Raw genomic sequence first — 25,000 nt, 5'->3', positions numbered from 1 at the left:
CTTTCTCTAGTTTTGTCAATCCCATCTCTCTCTCTCTCTCTCTCTCTCTCTCTCTCTCTCTCTCTCTCTCCCGTCGCTAAGAATAACAAACCCCATGAATTTGAGGGGAAAATGGTGTTATGGGACAGCACAGCACTCGCCCCCCATAGGGAAGAGAAATGGGGGGAGAGAGGGAGAGGGGAAGAAGGGGAGAGACTATAGAGGAAGGCAGGGAGAGTAGATGATGTCACTGGAAAAAAAATATGGAATGAGCCTTTGGGAAGAAAAATGTGAAGGGAGGTTTGCTTTGGTGATGGGTGAGGTAGTGTTGTTGTTGTTGTTGTTGTTGTTGTTGTTGTTGTTGTTGTTGTTGTTGTTGTTGTTCTTGTAGCATTATTGTTTTCGTGGTTAATCATTGTAATATGTAATGACAGTTAAAATAGCAATAACAACAACGACGACAACAACATTACTATCAGCTACTAGTATTACTTCTACTTCTGTTACTACTACTACTACTTTTACTAATACTACTTTTCCTACTACTACTACTACTACTACCACTATCACTACCACTGACACTACTACTACTACTACTACTACTACTACTACTACTACTAAAGGCGATCAAAACTACTACTACCACTACTATTACTACTACTAATACTTACTACTACTACTACTACTACTACTACTACTACTACTACTACTAGTGTTACTACCACCACCACCACCACAACAACAACAACAACAACAACAACAACAACAAACAAAAGCAACAGGGTATGAAGCAAACAAACAAGAATGAAAAAGAAGAAAAAATTAACAAAGTAGGAACAATTGAAAACAAACTCCCCAAACAACAATAAATAAGCAAAACAAATAAAAAATATCTACGCGAGCAATCAATTCAATGAAATGAAAGCAAAAGAAAACAATTGAGGGGGGTTTCTATTTTTTTATCTATGTACTTTTTTACACCTTCCTTATTTTCTTTTTTCTTTCTTTCTTTTTTTTAGTTCTCTGGAAAAATGTTTACAAAAAGGTTAAACGTTTGGGATTCCATGCGATGCTAAAAATTCTCTATTTTTGTCCGTCAACACTTTACGTCAAGTAGGAAAAAATGTACATATTTTGAGAGCAGAGAGAGAGAGAGAGAGAGAGAGAGAGAGAGAGAGAGAGAGAGAGAGAGAGAGAGAGAATTGTCACGCATTTTACACCATCATTTTTTATGCTTGTATTTTTAAGCATATTTTGTCAGTATTTGTTCATGCTAGAAGTAATAAAAACAACTGCAGCAACGACAAATTATACTACTATTACTACTACTACTACTACTACTACTACTACTACTACTACTACTACTACTACTACTACTACTACTTTTACTACTGCTTTTTTTTCTTTCCTCTTCTCGCCCTCATTTGTCAATTTATTTTTGTGATTCATGAAAAGATCTCTTTGTTAAATTACTGCCACTATTACTATTCTTCTACCTTTTTTTCTACTTCTATTTCTACTTCTGCTGCAACTACTACTACTGCTACTACTACAACATTACCAGCAACTACTACTACTACTACTACTACTACTACTACTACTACTATTATTATTACTACTACTGGTATTATTACTGTTACTATTATTCTTGTTATAGTTATAGTTATAGTAATAGTAGTAGTAGTAGTAGTAGTAGTAGTAGTAGTAGTAGTAGAAGAAGAAGAAGTAGCAGTAGTAATAGAAGAAAAAAAGAAGACGCAGTAGCAGTAGTAGTAGCATTAGTTTAACAAAGAGAACATTTACTGAGTAGAAAAAATAATAAATTGATGAATAAGGGAGAGGAGGACAACAAAAGCAGTGAGGAAAGGGAATAAACAATGATACAAATTAACAAATGAATTCCTTTGTGTTCCTGGTCTTGTAGAAAAATTCATGTAATAGAGGATGTTTTTCAGTCTTTGTCATAATAATAATAATAATAATAATAATAATAATAATAATAATAATAATAATAGAAATAATGATAATAATAATGATAGTAATAATAATGATGATAATGATAATAATAATTTTTTCAGAAGGTAAGAGTAATAAGGTGAAAATGAGAAAATGTAAAGACGATGACGTAGAAAATAACAAAAGAAAGAAAAGAAAGAAGGAAGGAAAGAATAAAAGGAAAGAAGGAATGAAAATACGTCTTTGTCTGGCAGAGGAATATATATAACGAAGATTCATTACTGGAAGATGCTCTCTCTCTCTCTCTCTCTCTCTCTCTCTCTCTCTCTCTCTCTCTCTCTCTCTCTCTCTCTCTCTCGTACATGGAGTTCCAATTTCCATTTTCTTTCGTTTGCCTCACATTTGTTCCCATTTTCTTTCTAAATCTTTTCTGTTTCTCTCATTTTGTCTCCTTTTTTGTTCATTCTTCCTCTTTTTTCTTCCATGTGTGTGTGTGTGTGTGTGTGTGTGTGTGTGTGTGTGTGTGTGTGTGTTGGAAGTTTAATTTCTCCTTTATCTCTTTCATCCATTTGGTTTTGTTTTCTCTCATTATTTTGTTTCTTGATCTTAATGGTTCTCTTTATCTCTCCTCTCTTTCTCTTTCTTTCTCGTCATATCTTTCCCTTTCTTTCTTTCTTTTCTCTATTTTTCTCTTTTTCGTCGCCATTTATTCTTCCCTTCTTTTTCTCTATTTATTTTTTCCTGTTATGTTTTTTTTTCTAATGTGGTGATGAGGATTACGAACGTTTTGTAGAAGTAGTAGTAGTAGTAGTAGTAGTAGTAGTAGTAGTAGTAGTAGTAGTAGTAGCAGCAATGATTGTGGTTATGTGGGATTTTAGAACTACTACTACTGCTATAACTACTACTACTACTACTACTACTACAAGCACCACCACCACTACCACCACCACCACCACCACCACCACCATCACCCCTACCACCACCACCACCACCTCACAAAAACACCACCACATGATTACTGGAGCAAATAACATCTAGGAAAGTAGAGAGGAAAGGAAAGGAAGGAGCGAAGAAAGAGGAGACGATGACAGTGAAAAAGAAGAGGAGAAGGAGAAGGAGGAGGAGGAGGAGGAGGAGAAGGAGGAGGAGAAAATGAAGGGCGACGTACACCAAAGCCAATACACACACACACACACACACACACACACACACACACACACACACACACACACACACACACACACAGTAATTTGGTTTGAGATACGGAAGCACATCTACACTAACCGTTTGGGTACAGCCATTTCCCAACCCATCCTGACACACACACAGAGAGAGAGAGAGAGAGAGAGAGAGAGAGAGAGAGAGAGAGAGAGAGAGAGAGAGAGAGAGAGAGAAGGCATGAACGTCTTACACCAGAAAGCAGACATCAATACTGCTCGTCTCCTCTTTCCCACGCTCTACTCCTCCTCCTCCTCCTCCTCCTCCTCCTCCTCCTCCTCCTCCTCCTTCTCCTCCTCCTCCTCCATCGACCTTTTATCGTCCTTTCTTTCTTCAAATGTCCTTTCTCCTGTTTTTATCTTCCATGGGCATTCTCTTGCTTCAATTTCATCAGCAAGAGAGAGAGAGAGAGAGAGAGAGAGAGAGAGTCAGCGTTCATTTCCCTGCACGAGTTATCCAGCAGTATTTAGATAAGGAGTCATTTGTGTGGTATTTGTGGCAGAGGTAAATTGTAAAGCTGCAGTTCAAAGGGAAAGTTGAATCCCCTTAGGTATAGAAATGAGCGTGAGGGGAACGTGAGGTGGGGTGAAGGGCTAGCTAGCGAGGAAGTTAGGAATGAAGGGAGGATGAGGGGAAAGGGGGTAATGAAGGGCTAGTGAGGGGAAGTTAGGAATGATGGCGGGATGAGGGGAAGGTGGGAAGGAAGAGATAGTGAGAGGAAGTTAGGAATGATAGAAGGATGAGGGGAAAGGAGTAATGAAGGACTAGTGAAGGGAAGTTAGGAATGATGGGAGGATGAGGGAAGGGAAGAATGAAGAGATGGTGAGTTGCAGTTAGGAGATATAAGAGAGTGAGGGGAAGAGGGGAAAATGGAGGGCTAGTGAGGGGAAGTTGGGAATGATAGGGAAAGTGAGGGGAAGGTGGAAATGAAGAGCTAGCGGGTGGGGGAGGGCGAAGTTGGGGATAAAGGAAACGAGGAACGCAAGGATAGGAAAGAAGAAAAAAAAAAAAAAACAGAATGACAAGGTGTAGGAAGGAAAAAGTAGGTTACAAGGAAGGAAAGAAGCAATTTTCGCGGAATGGAAAGGCAAATAAAAAGAACAGCGAAGGGAAAATGAACAGCAGCTGACGTGTTGCCTCTTGGGAGAAAGTCGGTGATAAAAGTACGCTTATGTAAAGAGAGATACGCAGAATAGTAAAGTTCAAGGGTACTCTCCACTAATAAGAAGAGAGAGAGAGAGAGAGAGAGAGAGAGAGAGAGAGAGAGAGAGAGACAGAGACAGACAGAGAGACAGACAGGCAGAGAGACACACAGACACACAGACACAAAGACATACAGACACACAGACACACAGAGAGACAAAGAAAAGATTGTTGCATTTTTATAGGAAATGTAGAACCGGAAACAGCCATATAAACAAAGAACAAAAGACATAACATGTGCAAAAACAGAAGATGGAGCAATGTAATAAATAACAATGAACAGAATCAATAAAAGTAAGAGTTCTTTGTTGTTTTACTTGAACATATATAAACATACACTGAAAACATAACAAGTAGAGAGTACATAGAGACAGGCACGTAGAGAAAGAGAAGAAAAAGGATAAAAAAAAAAGTACTGAGAGGAGGTGTATGTTAATTGTAGAAAGAGAGAAGTGTACAGAGAAAGAATGATAGAATATACAGAAACGGGGAAAGGAGGTGGATGTGGCAGGAAGAGAAATAAGTAAAAGGAAGCAAATATAACAGTAGATATAATTAATAGTAAAGAATATTGAGAGTGGCAGACAGAATACGAAAAATAAAATGGAGGGAGGAGATAAATATAGGAAGAAAAGGAGAAAAAAGAGGAGGAATCAAGAAATAAGTACACATTATTCTAAGCTAGTAAACAGAATTATATATAATAATAGATAACTAGGATAACAGAGAATATTAAGACTAGAGGAACGATGTGGATGGAGGAGGAAAAGAAGAAAGAAGAGGAGTTAGGAAAGAGGTGTCTATTGTTTTAAGCCAATAAACAGAATCATATGTAAAATGTAGAAGGAGATAAATCAAATCGTAAAAAAATATTGAGATTAGAAAACAGAATACGAAGAAATGGAGGGAAGAGGTGGATGTAAGAAGAAAAGGGCAAAAATAATAAGAGTATAAAAGAGATATCCATTGTTCTAAGCCAGTAAACAAATCAGATATAACAGTAAATGAACAGAATCGTAGAGAACATTGAGACCAGAAGACTGAATGGGTAGAAATAAAACAGCTGGTAAATATGAATGTAATGGACACTGCTATATAGAGATAAGTAAAAATAAAAGATCTGATAAATATAAATGAAATAGACTTTGCAATAGACAGAGATAAACAGAGACTCGTGGAACCAAAGAATAACTGGCGGTGTGTATGTCTGTATGTATATGAAATCAATGCAAAATACACACATACACACACTTGATCAAATAAATAACTTTGGAATTCATGACAAGCTTCCACATATTGGCAGAAAAACTACCTACAGATATTGACTCGCCAGGAAATACGAGACAATAAACACTAACCAATTTATTACTTGAAAGAATAAGATAGAAAAATAAATCCTGCACATTCACATACTTCTAATTCCACAGGTAGAGTGAAAAATGCAGGATAATGTTTATGTTTGTGAATGCAGGTGAGAATGTATGAATAATAACGTCTTCCACACACACACACACACACACACACACACACACACACACACACACACACACACACACACACACACACACACACACACACACACACACACACACACACACACACACACACACACACACACACACACACACACACACACACACACACACACACACACACACACACACACACACACACACACACACACACACACACACACACACACACACACAAATCCAAAGAAAAAAAACCCATAAGACTAAATGAACAACAACAAAGCAATCAAAACAGACATAAAGAGACAGACAATGATACAGACAGACAGATAGACATTGACCAACAAACACAGAATAACAAGGCCGAGGTGACAAAAAGGAGGCAGGCAGGCGGGAACAAGCAGGCAGGCGGGAACAAGCAGACAGAGTTAGAAGAGACGCGTGATATCAGAGATTCAGTAGAGAAACGTGGGTGTCTGCTGGCGTGAAGGAAAGCAGCTTACGACGAGAGAGAGAGAGAGAGAGAGAGAGAGAGAGAGAGAGAGAGAGAGAGAGAGAGTTTTAAAGAAGATAAGACAAAATTGTGACATAATTAATTGAGGAAGTAAAGATGTGAGAGAGAGAGAGAGAGAGAGAGAGAGAGAGAGAGAGAGAGAATCGGCAGCTCAGAGCTCACCAGAATAGACAAATAGGATTGGTAAACAAGGAGAAAATGTCAGCGTTCCCTTCTCTCTCTCTCTCTCTCTCTCTCTCTCTCTCTCTCTCTCTCTCTCTCTCTCTCTCTCTCTCTCTCTCTCTCTCTTGTCGTTCGTGATCATAATAGAGAGAAATGACAGATAGCAAGAGGAAGAAGAGGAGGAGAAGTAGGAAGAGAAGGAGAAGGAAGAGGAGAAAAAGGGAGGGAAAAAAGAAGGACATGGAATGAGGTAGGAGTGGCAATTGAAGACAGAAAAGGAGGAGAAGGAGGAAGGAGGTGGAGGAAGAGGAGGAGAAGGAGGAGGAGGAAGAGGAGAAGAAAATGAAGATGATGAGGAGCAGAAGAACGTGGATGACAAGAAGAGACGAGAAGTGGAAGAGAAGTGACAGAAGAAGAAGGCAAAGTTTTGAAAGAAGAAGAGAAGAAGGAAAGTTAAGAAAGCAAAGGAAGGTTTAAAGAAAAAAAGTTTCTTGCCATCTGCTTCTCTTCCTTTCTTCGTTCTTCTCTCAATCATTTATTTTTTCCTTCTTTCCTTTTCCACCTCCTCCTCTTCTCCTTTCTCTACCTTTCCTTCTCCCTTTTTGGTTTGTCTCCTTTGTTTTTCCACCTTCGTTTCCTCCTTCTCTCGCTTTTGGTTCCCTTTTCCTTTTGTTTTTCTCCCTCCCATCATTCGTCCATCTATTAGTGTGGTCATTCTCTTTCTCTCTGTCTCTTTTGCACTTTTACTCTTTCTTTTATTTTCCTCCAATCGTCTCCCCGTGTCCTCTTAACATTCCTTACCAGTTTGTTCTCACTTCTTTTTCTTTCCCTTTTCCTTTATCGTGTCTTTCTCTTCGCATCTTCTTTCGAGATTCTCTCCTTTTTAGTCTTTACTTTTCTTCGTGTCTGCCTTCTTCACTTTCTCTCTCTCTCTCTCTCTCTCTCTCTCTCTCTCTCTCTCTCTCTCTCTCTCTCTCTCTCTCTCTCTCTCTCTCTCTCTCTCTCTCTCTCTCTCTCTCTCTCTCTCTCTCTCTCTCTCTCTCTCTCCTATTCACAGCCACTTTTCTCCTTTTCTCTCTCTCTCTCTCTTCCTCCAACTTCTCCCACTCGTACATTTTCTAAGCCTATCCTCCTCCTACGCTTTCATCATCTCCTTTTCTCTCTCTCCTCCAGCTTTTATTCACCTCCTTCATTCCCCTCCCGCCTCTGTCTCTTGTTCCTCTTCTTTGGAGGAAAACCTCTTAGCGTCTTTGCAAGAGGCGATCTTACTCATTCAGTCAAAAGGCGTGGTGGGATTTAACTCTTGATTAATTGCAGGCATGAGAGAGAGAGAGAGAGAGAGAGAGAGAGAGAGAGAGAGAGAGAGAGAGAGAGAGAGAGAGAGAGAGAGAGAGAGAGAGAGAGAGAGAGAGAGTTGATTGTAATGCTATGAAAATTTTAAGTCGACCCAAACTTTTTTAACCAAGTTGTTCATAAAACTTATAATTATTCGTGTCACAACTCTCTCTCTCTCTCTCTCTCTCTCTCTCTCTCTCTCTCTCTCTCTCTCTCTCTCTCTCTCTCTCTCTCTCTCTCTCTCTCTCTCTCTCTCTCTCTCTCTCTCTCTCTCTCTCTCTCTCTCTCTCTCTCTCTCTCTCTCTCTCTCTCTCTCTCTCTCTCTTGACTTCTTTTATCGTACACTCACATCCCGATGATTCTTCGTGCAAACTATTGAGTGACGAGCCTCTCCTGGCCAGTCCTTCATGCCCTCCTGCACTCCTCCACCACAATGACTTAACCCCAGACCTCTCTTTCTCTCTCTGCTCCTTAGATCCTCTGAACAGACAAGTAATGAGGGTGAAAAGATGACCTCGTGACCTTTAAAACCGGTAGTAATTCGCTTTATATTTCAGACACTTTTTGTTTCGATATTTTACTGCAGTTATTTTTTCTTTCATTGTTTCCTTTACTAAGTCTATTGTTGTCAGTACCATTACTTTTCGAAGCAGGTTGAATCTTTTATTATTGTCCTTTTTATCCTTAGTTTCTATGTGGACAGTGGTTGCTTGCTAAGTCACCTCTCAGTTTATAGTTGTTTTATAGTGTCGCTACTCCTCAAAGCATGTTGGATATAAATGTAACCTTTATTTCCAGCATTACCTCGTCTACCTGTGTATCGGTAACATGCTAGCTAAGTCAGTTCTCGAAAGTTTGGGCGTTCTGAATCAGCCACGTCATATTAGATACCCTTTCCTCTTTCCTGAACTGAAAATTATTCAAACACTCAAGTGAAAGGACGCCGTGGTACAGTGGAACCATGCGTGCTTTAGGGTCCGAGGGATCTCCAAGCGCACGGGTTCGAATCCTGTCCACGGTCCGAGTGTAGGTTGGGCTTCCTCACTCGGGGCAACGGTTTCCTAGTGGGTGGGCTTTGAGATAGGAGGTACCCTAAAAAGCACCCTTTAGTCTATGGTATAAATAAAAATAAAAAACATTCTCACGTATATATTCACTAAACAAGCTCTCAATGGTATTCTGAACAGGGTACGTTGCTGTGTGTCCTTTGGTTGTGAAGTGATAAGGTTATGGAAGGAGTGGAAGCAGCCGTGTCTGTTCTCTTCTTTTCCCGCCTCGTCTTCCTGTCTCCTCGCCCTCCTGAATGTTAGATGGAGGCGAGGCGAAGGGTGACATGTTGGGGGTCCTTGGTATCATTTTCTGAGCTTCCCTGACTCTCTTTCGCTCTTCTCTTTTATGAACCAGACGTCGCTTCGTTGCCGCTGCTCTTGTGCTGTTGTCATGGTGAGGGCCTTGTGTTAGTTAAAGGCGTGTTGTGTTGTTTCTATCCATGTTTTCTACTGGTAACACAAACACGCGGGCTCTCTCTCTCTCTCTCTCTCTCTCTCTCTCTCTCTCTCTCTCTCTCTCTCTCCATCCCATCAGTATCTTCACGGTTCTCTCCTCTTTTTACTTGGAAGCTTTCAAAACAATGATCTGCTGTGTTTCTCAATCCTGCCCGACACTTTGACAGGAAAGACACACAGTCCCACTTGAAGCAGGAAACCTTTTGTCTTTTTAGCTGCGAAAGTGAAACAGAAGTGTGTATATGTTTTATTTATTTATTTATTTTTTTTGTGTGTGTGTGTTTTTTTTACTGTTGTAGTTTTTGGTTATACGTCCTTTCTCTCTGTTTCTCTGTGTTTTCTCTATTTTTCTGTTTCGCTGTTTCTCTCTCTCTCTGCCTCGCTGTTTCTCTCTCTCTCTCTCTCTCTCTCTCTCTCTCTCTCTCTCTCTCTCTCTCTCTCTCTCTCTCTCTCTCTCTCTCTCTCTCTCTCTCTCTCTCTCTCTCTCCTTGTTTTGTGTGTTTTGTATTCTTTTTTATGGCATTGGATCTTTAAAAAGTCAATATCGAAAATTAATGAGATTCATAATTAATAGAGGGAAAAGCTCTATATTCATTTTTCTTTCTTTTTCTTTTTTTTTATTTCTCACCTGTCGCTTCTCTTCAGGAAATAAATATGTAATCTTTGCAGCGAACGGTTTTTAGTGTAAATGAAATGAAGGCATTATTAAAAAAAGGAAAAATTAAATAAAAAAAACAAAGAAAATGGTCCCGTTGAAAATAAGACAACTGAGCAAAGGTAAATAGAAATACCAATAAAGAAAAAAATAAAATAAACTAGAGAGAGATTGAAAAAGAGAGAGTGAGTGAAACAGACAGACAGACAGACAGAAAAAAGAATAATATATGGAAATGTGAAAACAAATATATGAAAGAAATAGTAAAAAAAAAGATTAACTAAAAGCAAAAAAAAAGAAAAGCTGGAGAACAAATGTGAAGAAAAGGGTGAATAGAAAGAAAACGAGAAGAAAAGTGAAAATTAGACATAAAGAGTGAATGTGTGAAGAAATAGTCCTTTGGGTTCCCTGTGGCAGCCATTACCGAGGATAAGGACACTTTGTTCCCCGAGAATGGGAGAAGAGAGAGAGAGAGAGAGAGAGAGAGAGAGAGAGAGAGAGAGAGAGAGAGAGAGAGAAAGAGAGGTTTATACAAAGAAAAAACAAAAAAATGCTAAAGAATATAAGTTAAAAGGGTAAGAAAAAAAGTAGAGAAGGAAATGGAGAAATGAAATGAAATAAATATAAAGGAGACCCAAAGAGAGAGAGAGAGAGAGAGAGAGAGAGAGAGAGAGAGAGAGAGAGAGAGAGAGAGAGAGATACAAAGACAGACAGAAATAGAAACAGATAGAGACACACAGACAGACAGAGAAACAGAGAGTAAGCTGATTAGCAAAGATGAGCTGAAGAAGGAAGACAACTAACACGAGCTGAGACAAGACAGAAGGAGAGGCAAAGAAAGCAAGGCGAGGGCGAACAGAGAACCTTTAGGCAGGATGAGTATGAAGGGAGAGAATTGCAAAGGTTTATGCAATTCCGCTACGTTGCTTGCACCGATTAGCGCTGAAGAAGGAGCAATGGGAGCTGGAGGAAGGGCAGAAGGTGGTAATGGTAGTGAAGGTAATTGGTAAAGGAAATCCATAATGACAGGACATGGATTACTAAATGACCAATACCATTGTTGTTTGCAGTGGTTGTTGTTGGTGTTGTTGTTAGTGGTGGTGGTGGTGGTGGTGGTGGTGTGTGTGTGTGTGTGTGTGTGTGTGTGTGTGTGTGTGTGTGTGTGTGTGTGTGTGTGTGTGTGTGTGTGTGTGTGTGCTCAAATTTTTTTTTCTTTCTATTCTTTGTTTTTCTTGTTCTTGTTCTTGCTCTTTTTGTTCCTGTTTTCTTCTTCTTCTTCTTCTTCTTCTTCTTTTCTTTCTTCTTCTTTTTTAATTGAAGAGAAAAATGAGAAAGTTTGATGCGCAACATTAAATCAGACACACACACACACACACACACACACACACACACACACACACACACACACACACACACACTACAGGAAGACAGAATAGTATAATAAAAGAAACAACAATAGAGAGAGAGAGAGAGAGAGAGAGAGAGAGAGAGAGAGAGAGAGAGAGAGAGAGAGAGAGAGGTACAATGGGAAAGAATTGCACGTGGAATGCTTTTTTTTTCCTTCTTCTTTTTCATAACATAATTGAATTTCACCTTGGGCTGTTTGACTTTCATCTCCTTTGTATCCACCTTTATCCTCCTCCTCCTCCTCCTCCTCTTCCTCCTCCTCTCAAATCAATCCTCTTTCCCTCTCCCTTTTTCCCGTTCCCTCCTCTTTTTTTTTCTTGCTTCTATTATTATACCCTCGCTCTCCATTGCATCTGTTGACCGTCAGCTTCTTTTAACTTCCTTCCCGGCTCTCTCTCTCCATCCATTTGTATGGTAGTTGTCAAAATGATGACTGAGAAGCTTTTTCCGTCATACACAATCTAACATATTGTCATGCATAGAACGTTCGTGGTCTCTCTCTCTCTCTCTCTCTCTCTCTCTCTCTCTCTCTCTCTCTCTCTCTCTCTCTCTCTCTCTCTCTCTCTCTCTCTCTCTCTCTCTATCTATCTATCTATCTATCTATCTATCTATCTATATCTATCTCTGTCTCTATCTGTTTTTTTCTCTTTCTCTTTCGTTATTTGAAAGCACTGATCAGAGAGAGAGAGAGAGAGAGAGAGAGAGAGAGAGAGAGAGAGAGAGAGAGAGAGAGAGAGAGAGAGAGAGGGGAGGAGGAGAGAAACAGATTAATACATAGAGATATATGAATAGATAGATAGATATATAGAAAGAGAGAGAGAGAGAGAGAGAGAGAGAGAGAGAGAGAGAGAGAGAGAGAGAGAGAGATGGGGTAAAGGCTTCTTAGAGTAACACACGCGCCATAAAGTCCAAAAGTGGCAAGGAATTTATGTCGTTTTGTTTGGGAGTTTGTGACCCGGAAGAAAAGCATGACCCGTGCGAATTGTTTTGGAGGTCACGTGTTGTAAATCTCTCTCTCTCTCTCTCTCTCTCTCTCTCTCTCTCTCTCTCTCTCTCTCTCTCTCTCTCTCTTTTTTTTTGTCACTTGCTTGTTATTACCCGTTTTCTCTTCTTTTCTACATTTTTATGCTCTATTTTCTTTTCCTTTTCTTTCTTCTCCTCTTCTCTTCCTTGTTCTCTTTTATTATAGTTTTTTTTTCTCTTTCTCTCTCTCCCTTTCCTCTTTTTGTGTTCTATTTTCCTTTACTTTCCTTTTCTTTGTATTCCTCTCTTCTTCCTTCTTCGTTATCTATTGGTTTCTCTCTCTCTCTCTCTCTCTCTCTCTCTCTCTCTCTCTCTCTCTGGGTGTGCAGATATTAATCCTATAATTGGTGATGACAAGGAGGTTGGTAATGGAGGGAGTGAGATTAGCATGTGCGAGATGTGAGTCTTTGGTTCAGAGACACACACACACACACACACACACACACACACACACACACACACACACACACACACACTAGGAGGTCATGTTTCATCTCGGTTCTTTATGAGTCCCTGAGTAAATGTGTCCTTGCTTTGATTAATTAGTTTTCATTGTTGCTTTCTATTTTTTTTTTTTTTCTTGGTGTTTCTGTGAGTGTTTGTGTGTTTTATTTTGATTGATGATTGTGGTAGGGGGTGGTGGTGATGGTGGTGGTCTTTTTTTTCTTTCTCCCTTTTTTCCGTCTTTGTTTTCTTTGTCTATCTGATATATATTTTTTTTTTCACATTTCTTGTTTCCTATATACCTGTTTTATTTTCCTTTCTGTTTCAATCTGTCTTTTATCTACATTTCTCATCTTTCTTTTCTTCTCTCTTTTTTTTCTCTCCATTCTCCTCTTTTTTCGTGTCCTTTCTCGGTTTTCTATGTACCTACTTCTTTTTCTCCTTTCTTTTTCGATCTGTCTTTTTATTTACGTTTCTCGTCTTTCTTTTCTTTTTCCCTTTTTTTCTCTCTTTTCTCCTCTCTTTTCGTGTCTTGCCTCCTCTGTTCACCATTTTACCTCCTCAACTCTCATTTTCTCTCCTCTCCTGTCCACTCATTTCCTCTTATTTTGCTTTTTCATTCGTAACCCTCTTCTGTCGTATACTCTCTCTCTCTCTCTCTCTCTCTCTCTCTCTCTCTCTCTCTCTCTCTCTCTCTCTCTCTCTCTCTCTCTCTCTCTCTCTCTCTTTTTTGCCCCATTTTTGCCCCAACCCACCCTCTCTCAAATTCCTGACAACTTTTCCCTGTCGCCAGATCTCGCCTCCACCACGAACCAGTTTTCAACACGACCGAAAGAGGGAAGAAACATGGCACGTATATATGCATAGATAGGGATTTGTCTTGTGCTCTCTAGTGTAAGAGGCTTTCAGAAGGCATGTGCTGGGGCCTCGGAGACAGGTATTACTTAGGGAACAGAAGCACGCATAGAACAGACAGGTGTTACGTGTCATGGGAGCGAGACCAGGTGAGAAGTGAAGGGTACAGAGTTATTAGGGGCAGTTGTGTGAAAGAGGGAGTGTACACGTGTGGAATTCAGTGCTCGTTGGAGGTATGGGTGGGTTGGAGAGGTGTTAAATGATATTAGGACAAGAACAAGTGTGAGGTGTTGGGTGTTGTACATTATTTAGGTGACAGGTGTTTGAAGGTACAGATGTGGGAATATATAGGTAAAGGACTACCGTGGGAGATGAAGGACAGGTAGAACAGGTGTTAATTGTCATTGGAACAAGAACAGGTGGAAAACTAAAGGTATGGGGAATGATTAATGATATGACAGGTGGGGAGACTTACAGGTACAGGTGGTAGAAGTGCAGGTAGGGACAGATGTTGTGTGTCACTAGAACAAGAACGAATGGGGAGTGAGGGGTGCAGGAAGTGACTGAGGTGGCGAAGGTGTGAAAGGTTACAGGTAAAGAGGTCACGGGGTGCAGGTGGAGGGAGAATAAAGCGGCGTTTAACGGAAGCGCGGATTGGCATATCAAAAGCGCGGCAAACGTTGCTGATATATTGCCATCAAAAGCGCGGCAGAATACTAAGTCAAAAGCGCGTTTTATCACTCATCTCCAAGTCCGATTGTTCAAACGTTCAATAACGATCGGTCACCTCTTCCGTTAGCCAGATGATATCATCTGTTGCCCCCTGCTTACCACGGAGAGTTGGAAGTAGGATTTTTAAGCAGGAAAAATGTTTTTTTTATTGCCCTTGTAATCCTTTATAAAAAACACTTCTTATAATCCAATATTCTTCATCATAAAAACTCCATAAAAACTTCCATAAAAACTCAGTTACATGTTTGTTCTTGCTGTGAATCTGTTTCCCAAGACCTTCATATAATTGCGTCGATTTATTTCCCAAGAGATAAATTTGTTGTACTGTGTCACGGCATACTCTGTCCTGTCTCGATCAACTTTCCGCGTACTTGCTGGTTTACCGACACTCTTGATCTTACCATAAGTAGCAGTCTGGAGCTTTCCTAGTACATCCATGAATACAAATATAGATGGGTGGGATGCATAAAATTGCTCATTGAAATGAGCATGAAAAGATTCGGCACCATTGTTCGTACGCTTTGTATTTGAGGGGACTTCAGCCCAAAGCACTGGAGGATATCTTGACTCTGCTGTTACATAATTATCAACCAGATAGTCTGCAAAGCGAGTACATCTTTCATCTTGAGGTGCCTCTGTCATTACTTCCTCGACGAAGCAATCTTCTACATCTGTTGGGTCAATGAAATGTAGATCAAATGATAATTTCAGCCACTGGCCTATATCACTGTTGGTGTCCTTGTAAACCTTACTTAGGCCCAGGTTTTGAATTTTTCTCCACCATGCCTGGCCTAAATGAAATCGACAACATTTGATCACTGCAGTTGGAAATATCTCTCTCAGAACAGTGAGCATGGCAAATTCAAAATCAACATGTATCACTGAGGGTTCCAGTTGCATATTCTTTGAGGTACAAATGTCATTTAAACATCTCCACAGATTTCTGTATATCTCTTCAGACTGACCTGGCAAAAGGGCATACACTAATGGAATATAATGCCCATTACACAATCCATGTATGGTGTATAGTTGGTAGAAGAACTTCGGACAGCTCTTGAAGGTCCCATCAACGAAGATCTCTTCAGCAGTGTTCGTTAGAAATGCAAGATTAGTAATACATGAAATGATAACCATACCAGAATATGGATTATTTTCAAGGATGAAATCTTCACCTTTGGTCGTAGTACTATTCATAGAATTTTGAGCACGATGTACTTCCTCACGAGTTTTAGGCCTTTCTCGGTATAATGATTGTGCTATAGATCTTAGATCACCAGATTCTAGCTCATTTTCAGGAAATGTATGCAACTCCGTTCTAATGAGCTTAGATGGCCTTGCCGTCATGTCGTCAGTCGCCTTCCGTTTCACCTGTGCACGTAGTTGTTGTCTTTCAAGTTTTTTTTCTTCTTTTTCATGGTTATGCTCCAATTCAACAGGAACAATGGCAGTCACTGTGTTGTCTGTTCTAAGTCTACCTTTACATTTCTTGTTGGTACATCTCCAAGAAATGTATCCGTCCACCAATGTACTGTCCACTCTGTAGTTATATCCATCGTGCATCAAACACTTCTTGCCTTTGTTTGTTTGGGAAATCGTCAACTCCATAGCTGAAAATTATGACAACACAGGATTGACAGTCAGGCTCAGGCTGAACACCGTGGGCTTCAGCACTGTGAACAGGAAACCATCGAGACAGACACTCGCGCCTCGCGGTGGTCTCGGTGAACACTGTGTGAAGCATTATGACACACCGAATGATTCTCAATGACACAGCGAGTGAACGGATTAACCTTGCCGCGCATTTGATAGTACTTTAAGGAGGAGTTTCGAACGCGGTCACTTTCTCGAATCCGCGCTTTTGATATACGCCCGAATAAAGGGATAAAGGTTAGAAAAAAGGGAGAAAGGCAAGAAAGGGAGGAAAGGTAGGAAGCGAAGGGGAGGAAATGGGGGAAGGGGAGGAAAGGGAGTGGGTACTGACATTGTGAGGATTTATTGGGTGGTTGTGAAGGGGAAAATTGTTATGGTGTTTTTATGTTATTGTTTTTTTGTTTTTTTACGTTCGAAGTTATTTTGTATTTTTATTTTGTCTTGATTTATTTGTTTGTCTGTTTAGTTGGTTTGGCGTGCTGGTTGGTTGGCTTTGTTTGTTTGTTTGTTTGTTTGTTTTTTTGTGTATGTGGGGTAGGGGACAGGTGTGTGTGTGTGTGTGTGTGTGTGTGTGTGTGTGTGTGTGTGTGTGTGTGTGTGTGTATGTTTATGAGAGAGAGAGAGAGAGAGAGAGAGAGAGAGAGAGAGATCTACCTTCCATCCACACAAACAGTCCGGCAGCCAGATCTACATTCAGATAACATGATAACCACATCAAATTTATAATCTTTCAGTGAACAAATCTACTAAAGGCCGAACAAAAGTTGCATCATTTAAAAAAAGAATATTTAACGAATTGTGACATACAAAAAAGAAAGAAAAACTATACAATGTAACAAAGAAAAATAGCCTTGACATCCATTTATCACAGAGCAGAAAGAGAAAAAATGTGAAAACTATGTCCAGAAATTAAAATAGATAAGATTTGCACAAAGAGGAGGAGAACGATGAGAAAGAGCAGGAAGGGGAGTTAGAGTGGTAGCAGCAGGAGGAGGAGCAGGAGTAGTAGGAGGAGTAAGTGTAGGAGGAGGAGGAGTAGGAGGAGCAAGCGTAGGAGGGAGATAGATATGTAAATGTCTATTGTAATCCCTGTTGTGTGAAATTCTGCTCATCCCTTGCAGATACCCAGCACCATAAATTTATCCTTTATTTTCTGCCAACCATATTTCAGCACATTGTTGTATTAAGAGCTCCGGTGCATCAGAACTACTACTGATAGGCAACAATTATAACAGTCAGTAAGTTAAGTAAAAATAGTATTAGTGGTGGTGGCGGTGGTGGTGGTGGTGGTCCTGCTGCTGCTGTATTTCTCTCCATTATTGTAATCATCTTTTATTATCAGTATAAAGTTCTATTGTCGGATTAAGTTATGCATATTTCACACCTCGGCAATGGTGCTCGCTCATGTTTCGCTCGTCCCTCACGTCAGGAGCGCCGGGCTGGGCCATTCATCACGCCGGCCTGTTCAAGGTATTAACTCGTATTTCTTGCCTTATTGCTATTCATAAACCCTCATTTTTTCTTATTACTTTGAGGATCCTCATGATTTTATTACACCAACTTTTGTCATTCAATTACAATTAAAAGTGATTTATATGGAGTTTCACTGAAGTATCTTTCAAAAGTTTATTTGTAGCACACTTTTTTCTTCATCTAAGTAGATTATGTGATTTTAAAGGACTTTCCACTGAATCTTTCTTTGCATTTGTTATTCATATTAGATTGCGTTTCTGATAAACAGTTGCACTCTCATTATTATTTTTATTTTATTGCCTCATTGAAAGAATTAAGTCTATATCTGTGATTCCATTCAGTGTTGCGTTGTCGCCTTAAATCAGGTTTGGCTTAGTTTGGGAATCATTTAGTTCACAATTTCCATCCCTTTTATCAGATCCGCTTGTGAGAGAATCTGTTTGGAATTTGTATCAAAGTGAACGTTTTTGTCATTTTAATCTTTAGCGTTCACGTGTTAACATTTAGACTTTATTCGACTCCTGTTGGCTTTTGTTTGGAATTTAGAGTTTGAAAGTTTTACGGTACATTGAGTTAACTGTTATGATTTTTAGATGGAGGTGGAAGTGGACGTTGGCTTAAATGAATGGAAATGAAAGAGATGGAATATTGGAGGAAATAGACAGACAGGGAAAGGCGGAATAGACGAAATGGAGCTGGGAATTAATGTATATGTAAAATCAAAAGAGTATGAAATTATAATGGACGTAAGGAAGGTGGAGGAAAGTGGAGGCGGAGATGGTTATTTAGGTGAAGGTGGAGGAGGTGAAGTGGAGGTGGAGGTGGAAGCGGCGAATGTGGGCTTAGAGGAACAAAGAAAGGAGGCCAGGCTCAAAATAGGATCGGGACACTGAACAAAGGAGAATAACAAAGAAATCTTGCGTCACCTCCTCCTAAAGGGATCTGGGAGAGAGAGAGAGAGAGAGAGAGAGAGAGAGAGAGAGAGAGAGAGAGAGAGAGAGAGAGCGAATTCAACTTATTTCTATAGTCATATTTCTTTCCTATCTTTTTAAAACTGTTCTTTTAATCTTTCTTTACTTCTCTTCTTTTCTCTTTATTCCTGCTAACCTCCTTAGCCAGATTGCTCTCTCTCTCTCTCTCTCTCTCTCTCTCTCTCTCTCTCTCTCTCTCTCTCTCTCTCTCTCTCTCTCTCTCTCTCTCTCTCTCTCTCTCTCTCTCTCTCTCTCTCTCTCTCTCTCTCTCTCTCTCTCTCTCTCTCTCTCTCTCTCTCTCTCTCCTCCCGTGACATTTAAACACTGTGGTATTTCCCAGCAAGACAGACATCGTGACATCTCCCTTCCCTTCCCTGATAAATGCTCTCTCTCTCTCTCTCTCTCTCTCTCTCTCTCTCTCTCTCTCTCTCTCTCTCTCTCTCTCTCTCTCTCTCGTACGTTTTTGTTTTACGTTATTTTCTTTATTTTGTTCAGTGTTTGTGTTATTTCTCTCATTTTTTTTTTTTTTTTTGCTTGTCTGCATTTTCCCTGGTGCATTTATTGTTGTTGTTTTTCTTCAGTGTTTTCTTGTTTTCTTTCTTTTCTATGATTTAATTTTCTTGTTTTTATGAGTTGTTTGTTCATTATTCTTTCTCTTCTTCTCTTTCCTCCTCCACCTTCCCTCCTCTTCTTTCTCCTTCTCCTTTTTTCTTCTTCCTCCTCCTCCTCCTCCTCCTCCTCCTCCTCCTCCTCCTCCTCCTCCTCCTCCTCCTCCTCCTCCTCCTCCTCCTCTCTTCTCAGGATAAATTAACTGTCTGTGTAAGAAGGCACATTTCCAGTGAATTTGCCGGCAGAGAGAGAGAGAGAGAGAGAGAGAGAGAGAGAGAGAGAGAGAGGGCGGAAGATAGCAGTAAATAATTCAATCTGTCAATTTTTAAAGGGAGAAAATATATACACAATTTTACGTACGAGAGTTTGCCATCACTCTTCCTTGACTGCGCAGTGTGTGTGTGTGTGTGTGTGTGTGTGTGTGTGTGTGTGTGTGTGTGTGTGTGTGTGTGTGTGTGTGTTTGTGGTGATAATGACGATGATGATAATACCGACAATAGAAAAACATCAATAGCAAGAACATAAACAAGAACACCAAAAAGGCCAAGGGAAAATAACATGCACCACCACCACCACCACCACCACCACCACCACCACCAACACAAACAAGAAGCAATAAATCATAAAAATCTTGCCACTCAAAGGTTGTATTTAGTGGAAGTGGCTTGGCGTTGTTGTAGCTTCACGGTGCCTGTCCTGGTTTATGTCTCACGCCGCTCTGTGCTTGGCTTGCCTGCAGACACCCTGAAAAATGAGGGTATTAAGCACTAACGAAGGAGGCAGCACTGGGGGAGGAGGAGGAGGAGGAGGTAGAAGAAGAAGAAGAGGAGGAGGAGGAGGAAGAAGAAAAGAAAATTGTGCACCCTCATTTCATCTCACCTATAATTCATCCATCTTGTCTTCATTTATTTTCTTTTTTTTCTTTTTTTCTTTTTCTTCATTTAGTTGTTGAATTTTATATAAGGTTAGGAAAAGTATGTAGGAAAAGTTTGTAAGGAAAGTATGCAGGAAATGTATGTGTAGTTTACTTTTTGTGGTTTCTTTGAGTGTTTTTTTTTCTTTCCTTAATTGTTTTTGTCTGTTTTGGTTTGTCTTTTTTTCTTTCTTTCACGTGTAAAGTTTATAATGATTCTGTGTAAGTTGTTTTCTTTCTCGTCGTATATTTTCCTTTCAAGTTTCATTCTGGTAACTATTCTTGTGTGCGTGTGTGTGTGTGTGTGTGTGTGTGTGTGTGTGTGTGTGTGTGTATGTGCATCATTTCTTTCATGCAACGTTATTTTTTTACCTTCTTGCTTTCCTTCGATATTTCCTTCTTTCCGTTTTTCTACAATCAACATTTTCTTTTTTACCTTTCTTTCCTTCATTCAACGTTCATTCTTTCCTCTTCATGCAACGTTTTTCTCTTCTTCACATTCGTCGTGCAAACGTTTTCTACATACATTTCCTTTCACGCAATATCTTTCCGCGTTTTGTTCCCTTCACAGATCGTTATTTATTTACTCCTTCTTTACATTGTTTCTTTTCCTTTGATTTATTATTTTTTTTTATCTTCACGCAACGTTTTATTTTGCTTTTTTTTTTTTTTTTGATGCAGCATTCTCTGACCCTTTGCGTGAATCCGGAACCAGAAAATAGCGTATAACTACAACAAAATCCTCCAACATGGCGGACGCGTTCATCACAGTCGTGCGTGTTTTTCCTTCACAAAGCCGCAATATTTTTCCTTCCAACAAATTTAAGCCGTAAATTATTGGCATTTCAACTCCGCTTTTTCACGTATTTCTGGCAAAACTCCTCCACGTTGCCTCAGCTCCCCTCTCCTCCACCATCCATCCCCCACCTCTCTCTCTCTCTCTCTCTCTCTCTCTCTCTCTCTCTCTCTCTCTCTCTCTCTCTCTCTCTCTCTCTCTCTCTCTCTCTCTCTCTCTCTCTCTCTCTCTCTCTCTCTCTCTCTCTCTCTCTCTCTCTCTCTCTCTCTCTCTCTCTCTCTCTCTCTCTCATCTTGCTCCATGCCTCGTCTTATCAACTATTTGCATACAACCTCCTCCTCCTCGGCATCTCATTCTCATCTATCTTTATCCTTCCCCTTTCCTTTGTCTACTCTCTCTACTTCTCTCTCTCTCTCTCTCTCTCTCTCTCTCTCTCTCTCTCTCTCTCTCTCTCTCTCTCTCTCTCTCTCTCTCTCTCTCTCTCTCTCTCTCATTCCTAAGATTGCCACTTTCCTTTTGTTTCCTCTCCTTCCACTTCATTTAACTTATTTATTTATATTTTTGTCTTTCAGTGTTTTTCTTTTTGTTTTCTCGACTATCTTTATCTTTATCTTCTAATCTCACTCCTAAGCCTAATTTTTTTATGCCCCTTTTAATTTCGTTTTTTCCTATCTGCTTTTCCTCCTCACTAACTATTTCCTAGTTTGTCTTAATTTTCCTTTTTTTTCTCTAATCTTTAATTTTTTTTTTCCTAGCCGTCTTCTTTTCACTAACTTAAGATGTATATACACCTTTCATCCCTTCTTCTTATTTCATCTTTATCATTCTCCTCTAACCTCTTCTCAGCATTTTGTTCTCTAAATCCACCCTCACTCCATTTTCTCACTAAATATAAATCTAATAGGGTTGATGATAAGAAAGTAGAATATCATCAGGTTTTTAATAATCGAGATAGAATTTGGATAGCGTTCCAGCTTGAAGTAGATGGATTTTAACCGCTTCATTACTGAGACGCATTTCTACCTTCAGTTTATGGAGGTCAGAGGATTAATGGCCACAGTTTTGACTATTTTAATCCCTACGTAAGGTTTTGAAGCTGTGTAAAATCACCAAATAGTAACCAGAATGAATAGGAAAATGTTTTATGGTAGAGAAGGGTAAAAAAGAGATGGGAGGGATTTCGATCTCAAATGGAGTGGAGCATGATTGGAATGGCCTCAGCAGTCAGGGTGCCTGTAGAGCCGCGTCAGGAGGGAGGATTTCAAGGGCGGATGAGGTCAGTGTATGGACAGTGATGGATGTTGTCAGTGTATGGACAGTGATGATTGGTTGATGTTGTAGTGTGTTGGGTGGATGAGGTCAGTGTATGGACAGTGGTGGATGAGGTCAGTGTATGGGCAGTGATGATTGGTTGATGTTGTAGTGTGTTGGGTGGATGAGGTCAGTGTATGATTGGTGGATGTTGTGTGTTGGGTGGATGAGGTCAGTGTATGATTGGTGGATGTTGTGTGTTGGGTGGATGAGGTCAGTGTATGATTGGTGGATGTTGTGTGTTGGGTGGATGAGGTCAGTGTATGATTGGTGGATGTTGTGTGTTGGGGTGCAGGATTTCTCGTTTCTCTTTTTTCTATTTTTCCTTGTGGACTTATTTATTTGTTCCTTGTTTTTGTGTCTTCTTTATTCTTGTCTTGGGGTTTTATTTTGTTTTATTCTTTTTTGTATGCTATGCTGATCTTATATCTATCTATTCATTTATATTCCTTATTGTTATTTCGACATTATCACGGAAAGCTTCTTTATTTTCAGTATTTCCATTTATGTTTCACTCTATTCCACTTATTTTATAACCATCATTTCATCACACTATCCTTGGCTTCTCGTAGCTCCCCTTACCTCTTTATCATCTTCTATTGTATAAAAATAAAAGTTAACTCCACACACAAGAGAATTTGCTGAGTGTCCTGACCACCCCATCACGTGATCACCTGCTCAATTAAGCCCCGGCGCACCTGATTGGTCCTCTGAGCCCCTGATGATCCCTCGCGTGGCCTGCCTCGGGACCTCCTCAACACACTGGAGACTTTTATTTGATCCTTTTTTCTTGTCTTAATGATGTGATTGTTTCCTTTTTTAATTGGCCGTTACATTAAATTTGAGATCTTTAGATGGATAGTGTGTGTGTGTGTGTGTGTGTGTGTGTGTGTGTGTGTGTGTGTGTGTGTGTGTGTGTGTGTGTCCTTGCTATCACTGTGGTGCAGGGAAGATTAATTCTCTCCGGCTGGAGGTTCAGAGGCTAAGATGCGAGGGAGTGTTTGGGAACGTATATATGTAGACGCCTTGTCCTGGCTTGGCTGACCCCTTTAAGTGGAAAGGCAGAGAGAGAGAGAGAGAGAGAGAGAGAGAGAGAGAGATACTTCATCAACTTCTTTAAACTTATGAGTTGGAAGAAACTAAGGTCATACATAAAAACACTAATAAAACACGTGATACACTAAACAACTCATTCTTTGACATTCTGAAAGCTGCAAAGTACGTCACACTTCCACACAACCACCCACTACACACTGCAATTCATTCCACACCACATTTTTCCTCCTTCACGTAAAAACAAACGAAGCAAAAGATGGATTCCAAAAAAAAAAAAAACATGAGACACTTTTGAGTTTCTTTAATACTTTCACTGATGACTTCTGTTACAAATGGACTTTTATTTTTATTTTTTTTTTTTTTAAGTTTAGAAGGACACTCCCTGCCACCCCTACCCGGCTACTGCTTCGCCCGTGCTTGGCTCCCGCCCCGCTCTCGCCCCTTTGAGTTGAGACACAAAGCCCAGCTCAAGTTACTCGGCTCCCTGACAATAGATGGACAGTTTGGTTGACTTAATGGCGACCGCGGATGGAAGACAGAGACTGGGAAGACGATAGATAAGATAAAGGGAGGATAATAGATAAAAAGGAGAAGATAGGAGAAGATGAAGGGAAAGGAGTAAATAAAGGAAGGGATGAGGTTATTATTATTTTTATTTTGGGTACTATAAAAGGGAGAGGATGAGAAAAAGACAGATGATGAGATAAAAGGAAGAAGATAGGATAAGATAAAGGAAGAGAAATAAACAATGGAAGGAATGAACTTGTTACCCTTTGTGTGTGTGTGTGTGTGTGTAAAACTTAAAATATGTATACTACAGAGAGAGGCAGAACACGGAATAAGGAAGAAAATGGATGAATATAGTGCATAAAGAAGAATTATTAACCTTATACTGAGTTTAGAAACATGACAGAATTCGTGAAAAATTAATTGCAGTGTAACGTGTTGGATAGATGACGCGAGAGAGAGAGAGAGAGAGAGAGAGAGAGAGAGAGAGAGCGAGAGAGAGAGAAATAGGAGTGAGCGACTTGGCATTTTTTCATATCAGGTTTTATGTTATTAAGCTTACGAGTCACAGCAGTTTCTCTCTCTCTCTCTCTCTCTCTCTCTCTCTCTCTCTCTCTCTCTCTCTCTCTCTCTCTCTCTCTCTTAAACACACACACACGTATATATAGAGCGAGGAAAATAGAAACCTTTTTTTTATACAAGGTCAGCTTTTCCAAGATTTTTCCACTACATACTTTTTTCACGGAGTGGCGATTAAGCACCTTTTCGTACGAGTAAGCCTTGCCCAGCGTACTATACATGACTTATGGACACAGATACACACGCCACATGATATACCGAGTGTACTTGTGTGGGTAGGAATGAGTGCTCTTGGTGATAGAATTCTCTCACGTGGTGTTTTATTAAGAGAGAGAAAAGAAATAATTATAGGTCAATCTTGTTGTTCATTTACATTGTTTTCTTTGTATTATTGTTTTTTTCAGGTATTAGAGTTAATGGTGTTTTTTTCTTCATTTGCTTCAGTTTTGTTTTGTTTTGCTTTCATTTATCTTTTTTTTCTGTTCAATTTTCTTCTTCCTTTCCTATGCAGCACTTAATATATTCCCTCACCTCATCCCTGTTTGGTCTGTACAATAATGTGTTCCTTCACCTCCTTCACATTCTCCTACATATCCCTTCATTACCTCCACCTCCTTCGTCTACCCTATGATCACTCTATACATCACCATATAATGTCACTACCTTCCCCTCCTT

At 39.9% G+C, this 25,000-nt stretch overlaps 1 protein-coding gene across 7 annotated transcripts in view; it reads left to right on the top strand.

Moving 5' to 3' along the window:
* LOC123498872 (titin homolog) overlaps positions 1–25,000 on the top strand; it is a 321,603-nt gene that overhangs the window by 207,090 nt on the left and 89,513 nt on the right. The window lies entirely within an intron of this gene.

This window comes from Portunus trituberculatus, chromosome 48, assembly GCF_017591435.1.
Source record: "Portunus trituberculatus isolate SZX2019 chromosome 48, ASM1759143v1, whole genome shotgun sequence".
Taxonomy (NCBI): domain Eukaryota; kingdom Metazoa; phylum Arthropoda; class Malacostraca; order Decapoda; family Portunidae; genus Portunus; species Portunus trituberculatus.
The sequence above is the reverse complement of the archived record's forward strand: the minus strand, read 5'-3'. Positions and strand labels throughout refer to the sequence as shown.